The sequence below is a fragment of the Acomys minous genome (assembly GCF_964271855.1).
Source record: "Acomys minous genome assembly, chromosome: 10".
Lineage (NCBI taxonomy): Eukaryota > Metazoa > Chordata > Mammalia > Rodentia > Muridae > Acomys > Acomys minous.
This window is the reverse complement of record NC_140491.1, coordinates 118441465-118451010: the sequence shown is the minus strand read 5'-3', so window position 1 is coordinate 118451010 and position 9546 is coordinate 118441465. Positions and strand designations below refer to the sequence as shown.

The following is a 9546-nucleotide window of genomic DNA, read 5'->3' as shown; positions in this document are numbered from 1 at the left end:
CGTGGTGTGGGAGGTCTGTGTCATTTCTTCACTTGAGGCTGTGTTTCTTCCCTCCTTCATCTTGGTTATTGTATTGTCCATGCTCTTTTTCCTTTCAGAGCAGCCAGAAGGAGGCTGCCTCAGGGTGGGTTCACTGTAGTTGCAGTCCCAAATGGTATCCAGGAACATTCTTTGCAACACCTTCACACCCCAGAGTTAAAACCAAAAACCAAAAAAACAAAACAAAAAAACAAAAACCCAAAGCTTGATGGCTGAAGTAGAGCGGGAGAACTGGCCACTGCAGAAGCTGAGCGTGCACACTGATGCCCCCTCACCCTCCGAGGTTCCTGCATGTCGTTTGAGAAAATCAACAGTGAGCAAAGCCCTCTAATTCGTGGCTCTTTTGAACACAGCACATCCAGTCTAGAAGATTAGAAGCTAGCAGTCCCAGCTGCCACCTTAGTAAACGAGAGAGAGTCCAGCCCTCTGCACTGATCAGCTTCTCAGGCTGTTTGATAGGGCATCCTGCTAAATTGTATCAGGTTAACAGAAATTAGGTCAGTGGGGTTATCTTTATAGCAGATACCAAAGGTTCAGACTCATGGGAAAACACTTTGCCAGGGCCCGTATGTCCTGTCATATAATTTAAAGACCTCAAGAGAATTTGTGTAAAATCTTTACTGTATAGTCACATCTTCAGTTAAAATTATTTGCCGTGCTCAGTGATGGTCCAGGATCACTACAGTATATGAGACTTAAGATCTTTCTGGGCTAGTGTAACCAGGCAACCCTAGCACTGTAGCTGTCTAGTTTAAGGCTTGATTTGCACTTACACCTGTAGTCTTCTACCTCAGGAATAAAATACAAAGTCAAAGTTAGCATTCTCTCCGCTGCAAGGTTTGGTTTTTATCCACATAGGAAAACCTGGTCATTGGTCGGCAACCTTTTTCCTCACGGGTACTGACTTAGAAACCATGCTACAAGCTAGCCTTGAACTCAGGGTCCTCCTGCTCATCGCAGCTGCAGGTATGTGGTATCCCACCAGTCTCAGCACTCAGGTGACAGACACCAGCCTGGGCTGCAAAGCAAGACTGTCGGTCAGCCAATAAATCAGTTATTCACAATCATACCTAACATGAAATGTTGAGTTGACTGATCTGCAAAAGTTGTATATATGTTAATGCTTTTTGGGCTATTTGTGTTTTTGTTTGTTTTTGAGACAGGGTTTCTCTGTGTTATTTTTGGCTGTCCTGGACTTGCGTTGTAGACCAGGCTAGTGTTGAAGTCATATTGATCCGCCTGTCTCTGCCTCCTAAGTGCTGGGATTAAAGGTGTGAGCCACCACACCTGGCTTATTTGTGTTTTTTAAAGACCTCACTGTGTAGCCCAGAATTCACTATATAGACCAATTTGATCTTGGATTTGTAATCCTCTAGCCTCTGCCTCCCAGGTATTGTGTTACAGGTCTGTGCCATCATGCCTGGTTTTCTGGTTAAGTTTCTTGACAGACTTTATAATGCTTTTTAGGCCTCTTGATATTTCTTGTTCACACTAACATTAGGAAACCTTTGGGATTTGTTTCTCCTTAGCAGTTCTTTATTAGGGTTTTGGGACAGGGTTTCTCTGTGTAGCCATGGCTTTCCTGGGCTCACTTTGTAGACCAGGCTGGCAGAGATCCCCTGCCTCTGTCTCCTGAGTGCTCGGATTAAAGGATGTGCACCACCGCTGCCGCCCAGCTGCAACCTTTTTTTCACAGAACAAACGTTTGTGTTTTCTGCTATGGTGGTGCATGCCTGTAATCCCAGCGCTCTGGGAGGCAGAGGCAGGTGTGTCTCTGTGAGCTTGAGGCCAGCCTGGTCTACAAAGTGTTACATAGAGCAACCCTGTCTGGAAAAACCTTAAAATATAAAAATAAAAAAATACACTTTACAGGCTAGGCGGTGGTGGCGCACGCCTTTAATCCCAGGGCAGCCAAGGCTATACAGAGAAACCCTGTCTCAAAACAAACAAAACAAAACAAAAAGCCACTTCACTCCTGTCTTGTTTGGATTGAATTTAGGGCTATATATAAAAGGTAATTGCAGCATTGCTAAAGAGGCATAAAAGAAAGCTGGTCTTCAAAATAAAGCCAAGACTGGAATCCTTGAAAGCACCTGATAAAACCAGCCTTACTCAGAGTGGTTGCCAAGCACAGCCGACCTTTAGCCTCTAAGGAACGTGGAAAAGTGAAAAGGAAGGAGTTCACAGAATGCTGAACACCCTTAGCATAGAGATGAATAAACGCTCATGACCAGACGCTTTGCCAGGTAAACCTTGTGACCTAAGTTCGATGCCTGGAACCCACATGAGAGTAGAGAAAGAAAACTGACCTCACAAAGTGTGTGCATACCTATTAAGCAGCCAACAAATAGCCCATAAGGGAAACAACAAAGAACTTATGCTGATCTTGCTAATTTGCAGTCCAATTTAGGCTACCCGTGTGACCCACAAACCAGTAAATAGGGACTTCAAGAATTACTTTGTTGGTCATTGCTCCAAATGTCTCCCAGAAGCCAGTGCATTTCCTCTATGGGCTCAGAAACAGCTCTCAAACACTGGAGTCAAGTCCTTAAAACTACACAGAGTAAAGAGCAAATAATGACAGAAGACTCATAAGCCAACCCTTGTATACTTCAGATGTTGGCATGAGCACAGACTATAACCCGTGGATTAGGGTCAGTGAGCTCCAGTGGAACTCAGAGTCAAGAAGGCATACTAAACAAGGCAGTGGTAAGTGTAAAAATAAGTGTTTCAAGGAGGCCACATGTGAATGGGAGCGAATCAGAGCGCTGGGCACTGACACGCACGTTGAAAGGCTGCTTCTAGCAGAGGTCTCAGGGCTTCATTTGGGAGAGAAATAGAGAGGCTGATCAAAACTTCTGTGAAGCTAAGTGTCCATATTAGCTGAAACTGTTAGAGAGTAGAAGTAGCTCTACTTCTATGACTTCTAAAGGGAAAGAGCAGAGGGGCAGCAGCAATTGGTACTTCATCTCATAGGATGAGCAGGACTTAAGGGCTGCAGCAGTAGAGGAGGAGCAGACGTCGTCCCAGGGCTGGGGTTAGCATGCAACAAGTGAGCAGATGCGTGCAGAGGTGCAAGAACGGAAGGCAAGTGTAGAGACACGGAAGAGGTCCTAAAGCCTTTCCAAAAGGACAAAAGTTAGTGATTTGTATAAAGCTTCAGTGGCTGCTGTGTGAGTTGGTCATGTAAGCCTGAGCCATGGGTAGGAGCCAGTACTTTGAATCTTGCTGCCTTGTTTTCTAAATTGCTGACAATACAAAAATCTCTGGAGTGGCCTCCCATATTCTAACAGAGCTTGATCCAAAGTAAACTAAGTAAAACTATAGGCTGCCCTTTGACAGGATGAAGGTGTACTTTCTTTTAAAACTTTGCTTGTGTGTATGCATGTGTTCATCATATGTGTGCACACACGGAGGCCAGAGGCCAACTTCTAGGAGCTTCTATGGGTCTCTACAAATTTTAGGGAACATGCCTCTGAACTTGAAGCTTGCTGATTGGCTAGACTGGCTGGCCAACAAGCTCCTGGAATACACCTATCCATATTCCCTAGTGCTGGGGAGACAGACTGTATTTAACATGGGTGCTAAGAGTCTGAGCTCTTGTTTTAATGCGTGCATAGCCAACACGTTTCCTGTTGTGAGCTGTACCTTCTCTCAGGGAATGCTGGTTCTATGGGAGGACAGCCAGTGAGAAATATTGCACCATTTCAGCTCATTTTAGCACCATTCATTTCCTGGGCTCCAAAGTCTTTCTCAGGGTCATTTGGAGTTTCTCAGGGAGTTTGGAACGCTGATGGTACATCAGCTTGTAACACACTTGCACTAGATGTTTTCCTGCTTATATCCTTATCCATGGTGCCGTGGACATCTCTATATATGTTTGATGTGTTCCCACTTTATGTTCATTATGACTGGCTGCTTTGCCATTAGTCTGTGTCACATTTTTATTTAGGCCTGTTTTCTTCCTGCTTCTGAAGCACTCTTTTGTGGCTGCAATGGACAGTGTACAGGCCGTGCCCTCAAGAAGACAGTTCTCCTTCGATAAGGAGCCTATGAGCTCTCCTTAGCATGCACGGGGTGACACCATTCTTGCTCAACCCTCTCCAGGGTTCAGCTCATCGGCCTACATACTTCCCTCCCCAGAAGACTTAAATTGAAACTTGCTTCTGTCTGTGCCCCCAGCCAGAGATGCTTAGTAAGTATCCTTCCCTCCCTCCCTTCAGAACATACCAAAAGGGATTTTTTTCTTATAAATATTTGTTTTTATGTATACAGGTGTTTTGTTTACATGTACACCTATGCCCCACAGAGGTCATAAAAGGGTTTTTGGATCCACTATAACTTTAGTTAGAAACTAACTTTAGTTAGAAACTAACTTTAGTTAGAAACTAACTGGGTGGGTGTTGGAAATCGGACTCAGTTCTTTGCTAGAGTAGCAAGGAGTTTTATCTGTTGAACTATCTTTCCCGCCCTCAAAGAGATTTGATTTGTTTTAAATCCTTATTTCATTGAAAATAAGAGTTTCTCTACCTAGAATCCTCAGTCTTAATATCCCTGGCACAGCATGAATACAGAGACAAGAGCGTTTGTAATTAAATCCTACCTAATTGTTAGAAAGTGGGAGGCAGTGGCAGGTGGATCTTTGTGAGTTCAGGGCCAGCCTGATCTACAAAGTGAGTCTAGGACAGCCGAGGCTACCCAGAGAAACCCTGTCTCAAAAAAAAAAAAAAAAAGGGGGGGGCGGGGCTCGTGGAGAGATGGCTCAGAGGTTAAGAGCACTGACTGTTCTTCCAAAGGTCCTGAGTTCAATTCCCAGCAACCACATGGTGGTTCACAAGCATCTATAATGAGGTCTGGTGCCTTCTCCTGGTGTGCAGTTGTACATGCAGACACAGCATTGTATACATAATAAATTCTTTTTTTTTTTTTTTCTGAGTCAGGGTTTCTCTGTGTAGCCCTGGCTGTCCTGGACTCACTTTGTAGACCAGGCTGGCCTTGAACTCAGTCTGCTTCTCCCCCCCCCCCCCCCCCAGTGCTGGAATTAAAGGCGTGCACCACCACGCCCACCTATAAATCATTTTTCTAAAAAGTGACTATCTACTTCTACAATTAGGAAGGACACTTTCTCACTCATCCTGGTTCCCGTCATGTCTTGTCTTCTGTCTAATTTTGAGGCCCCAAACTCTTCATGCTGTGCATGGTTAGTGCCTAACTGCAGACTTTTGTAACCCAGTTCTGATTCTACTTTTCCTTCTATAGTATCTTTAATTTTGGTCAGTAATGATTTCTTCCATCCCAGTTTCTGAATTATAATAGAACCATTTGAGGCAAATGGCCTCTTAGATGAAACCCCCATTTCTTTTATACTTCATTCATCTTGCTACAGATGCTTAGGCATAAGGCTTCTCCTGTTTCTTTGAGCCCCAGGGTTGGGGATGGAGGCTATAGTTAGTCAGTGAGGTAAGCGTTATAGTAGTAACAACCCTTTAGACATTTAGCAGCGAGGCAAACGCAAGCCACCGTCGAGGTGCAGTGGAATTATAAAGGGTAGCTGGGATTCTGCTCCCTGAAGATCTGATGGAAGACAACTGAAAAACTGCGAAACTGTATTATCAAGATAAGCCGATTTCTTTGATAAATTAATTACAATAAGAAAAGAATGTACTGCTCTTAACCACTGAGCAGCCTCTCCTTCCTGTTTGGTTGGTTTTGAGATAGAAGATTATAAAATTTAATCCCATCACTTGGGAGGCAGAGGGCAGGTGTATCTCTGAGTTCTGAGTTCTAGGCCAACCTGGTCTACAGAGATTTTGTTTTGTTTTGTTTTGTTTTTTGAGACAGGGTTTCTCTGTGTAGTCCTGGTTGTCCTGGAACCACTCTGTAGATTGGCCTTGAACTCAGAGATCCATCTGCTTCTGCCTCCCAAGTGCTGGGTTCTAAAGGCGTGTGCCACCACTGTCCATCGACAGATCGATTTCTAAGACAGCTAAGGCTAAAAAGAGAAACGCTGTCTCAAAAAACAAAATAAACAAAAATGCCAAAGATTATAAAATTTCAAAACAAGAGCAAAACCCAGACTGACTTCAGTCTTACTCTGTAGCTGAGGATAACTTTGAACTCCTGATACGCCTGCCTGTACCCATAAGTATTGGATTACAGGCATAGGCCGCCTCTGAGTCAAAGCCTTGCTCTGTATCACAGGCTGGACCGGAACTCAAGAACTTCCTGTCTTTATCAAGTGCTGGGATTAGATACATGTGCCATCAAACCTGACTATAATTGCATCCTTATAATTCAAGCAATGGCTTACCTATTTTTCTGGATATTACTTTTCACAATAAAGTATGCTTAACATGCTTTCTCTCTAACATATACTATTATTATTGAAATGTTCATGATTGGAAAGCCATGATAGAGAAATATGCTTGTAAGTACTGTGATGGAGGACTGGAGAGGGTGTAAATGAAATGTGATGGGCTATGAGCTAATCATTAGCGTTGTTGTAGACATGTGGAGGATTTTTTTAATATATAGTATTTTATTTGCTTTTTATGTGCATTTGAGATTCCCTGCAATAATAACAACATATGAATTTGACTATTAGTACCTCTATGAACCTGAGGTATAGGACTATGAAGCAAATATCAGGAAACAGAGTCAAGACAGGGGCAGCAGCAGTAGAGGTAGAGGTGGGTTTTGGTTGTGAGTTTCTTCTCCTGCCAGGTGCCGGCAGAGGTTAGGTTTCAAATTTCCATGGGACTGAGGATCTGGGATAGGGAATTCTGGAAGAGAGAAACTGAGCCGAGGAGACTCCCTCTCACATTTTAACAAGATCAGCCCTGCTTCTACATTTTGTTAAACTTGGTTTGTTGGTAAAATTTCACTTATAAGCATGACTAAAAATGATTTAAAAATTTTGTTTATGACCATTGGCTCATTTGGATATTTTAAAGGCTGTTACTTGGGCTATATAGTGCCAAAAATTATAATAGATAGTAGACAAAGTAGGGAAATTGGCCACAAGGCTAACACAGTATTACAAATGAATGAGAGGTTTGTTTTGAGGGAGAAGTTAGCTAATCAAGATTTGGCCCAGGAGGTAAATTTGTAATTTTGTCTAGGAAGAACAGAGGGAAGCTTGAAAATGTGCTCATGTCTCAGAACCCCAAAGCCAGTGCCCCCCAGCAGCTGTGTGCCGTGGGCTGCAGCCCAGCTCCCTCCGGCTCCTCAGGGAGCGCCTGGGTTCACAGTCCTTTTCTGTGTCTCGGTGTCTTGAAGATGGATTTCTGTACACCAGGACTGATCAGGTTAGAGGGTAGGAAGTGATGCCAGATTAGTGTGTTCGCAGCAACCTCTTCTGCCACGATTACTCCTCTTGTAGCCATGACTGCTTCTTATCCACACTTAGCACTGTACCTTTAAAAAAAAGTTATCCATTGACAGTTTCCACACTTGTACACAGTGTACCTTGGTCACATTTACCACCTCACCCTTTTCCCTCTTCCCCAACCCAGGGTACCTTATCGGGGTTTAAATTCCAGACTACAGGACTCCAGCAGTTGACCATCCTTTCTTTCTTTTCTTCAAACTTGAACTGTTTCCATCTTGGGAAAAGCCATGGACTTGTTAATATCTCCTAGCACTAAGGTCTCTTTGATCTCTATGCCTTTCTTATAGTGCACAGATACACACCCATGCTACAAGCTGCCTGTGTCTACTGAGAATAAGCTGTCAACATTGTAGGCTTGTCAGCAAAAAACCTTTTAGGTATATCCTCCTGAGTCAGTCCATTGGCTTCTGCTCCACTCTGCCTCATAACTGTGGGGTGTGTGTTTTGACCTTTCCCTTGTCCCTCCAGTCCCCCAGTCCTGAATTTTTGAGCCTATTAAGACAGTTCTTAGCATTTTCGTGTTATGGAACTCCTTGAGAATATGATTGATGGTAATTAACGGGACTTCTCCATAAAAACACAGACACACAGTGTTTCACCTACAATTTGAGAGTTTAAATCTTCTGAGACTGTTCTACAATATGTTTTTATCAGACCTACCCACTACTCCCCTCCTACTTCTGTGGGTTGGGGAGAGAGGGGAGCTGTACTCTCGGTCTTACTCCAGATTGGTTAGAGCATACCTTCTGGTGGTAGAAGCAGCAGTTTAAATGATAATCCTCAAGCACAGCACAGTGTCATTCTCTAAGACTCAGCTTGTCTTTGTGGTCTGTCTTGTCTTCCCTTCCCAGCTACTTAACCCGAGCTGCGGGGGTTACTGTGGTGTTTTGGTCCTCTTCCAAAGAGAACAACCACTCTCCTTTAAGGCCTGGGTATGACGACTCTTCCTGCTGAAGCCTTGGCATCTGACAGTGCTTCTGGGTGCAGAGTTTGGAGTTGGGAGAGCTAAGCCCCGCTCTGCCTTGCTCCACTTCAGCCCTCTCTGTTCCTCATGGACTGTCTGAACTCATCTTGCTCCCATCCTAACTGGTGCCCACCCAAGCAGGATGCCCTGTGCTTTCGCACTTTTCACTCATTTGTATAACTCCTGTGTTGTAGCCAGCAATTCATTTAGAGGACCTAGTGAATGGACTCAGAGGAGAACAATAAGATCTTACAGAAACCGGATGTGGTGGCATACTCCTGTAATCCCAGGACTTGGGACGAGGAGTCAGGAAGATCGCTACTCACCCTTGGCTACACAGTGAGTTTGATGCCAAACTAGGCTACATGGGGCCTGGTCTCAAAGAAAGGAGCTTTACTTTGCTGTTTGCCTATATCCTAAATGGCCATGCTACTTATTTTGAGGTTAAAAACTGATAACAGCAGAGAAAGTTATACTGGATAACTGTCTTTTAGTGTTTTCCTTTTATTGGCTGTACAATTTGAAAAATATAATTGAAGGCAATTTAAAGAGTATTAACAGGTGGTTGTTTTTGTTTGTTTGTTTGTTTTGTTTTGTTTTGTTTTAGCAGAGGGTAAGTACTTACAATCTTCAGTTTCTCCATCCAGAGACAACCATTATTGACATTTTGATATCCTTTTACCTGTTTTTCATCCGTTTAAAAATAATAAAATAAAGCTCATGCAATACAGGTGATACAATTACCTGCTTTTCCCGTTCAGTATTGTTTCAAACTTGTTTCAAGATAATTCTGCAAAACCAACTACTTTCATTAATATACCATTAATTATTTAATTTTTGTCCAGTTGTTGGATACTTAAGTATTATAACTATGTATAATATTATAAATATACTACAATAAACTTATTTCTGTCTAAGTCTTTGTTTTCTGGATTGTTTTCTTAAAAGAGGAATTGAGTCAAAAATTGTAGAATATTTTTAAAGCTCTGCTTAAGTATTACCAAACTGTGTTCCAGGAAGCTTATATCAATAGAAATCTCTGTCTTAACAATGTTTACAAGTCGCAGTACATGTTAAAAATGCTCTAAAGGGGTTCACAAAAAACAAGACATCGTGAGGAGGGGTGGAAGGCGAGCAGAATGCCTTTCCTCTG

The 9546-nt window shown here is 43.0% G+C and overlaps 1 long non-coding RNA gene across 1 annotated transcript; it reads right to left on the bottom strand.

Annotated features, from left to right (window-relative positions):
- Positions 1-6557: 6557 nt before the first annotated feature.
- LOC311607008 lies at positions 6558-9208 on the bottom strand. The gene is made up of 3 exons (XR_014782497.1): positions 8173-9208; positions 7559-7643; positions 6558-7455 (listed from the first exon to the last, which is right to left on the bottom strand). It is a non-coding gene; the product is annotated as an uncharacterized lncRNA (long non-coding RNA).
- Between the last annotated feature and the right edge of the window lie 338 nt (positions 9209-9546).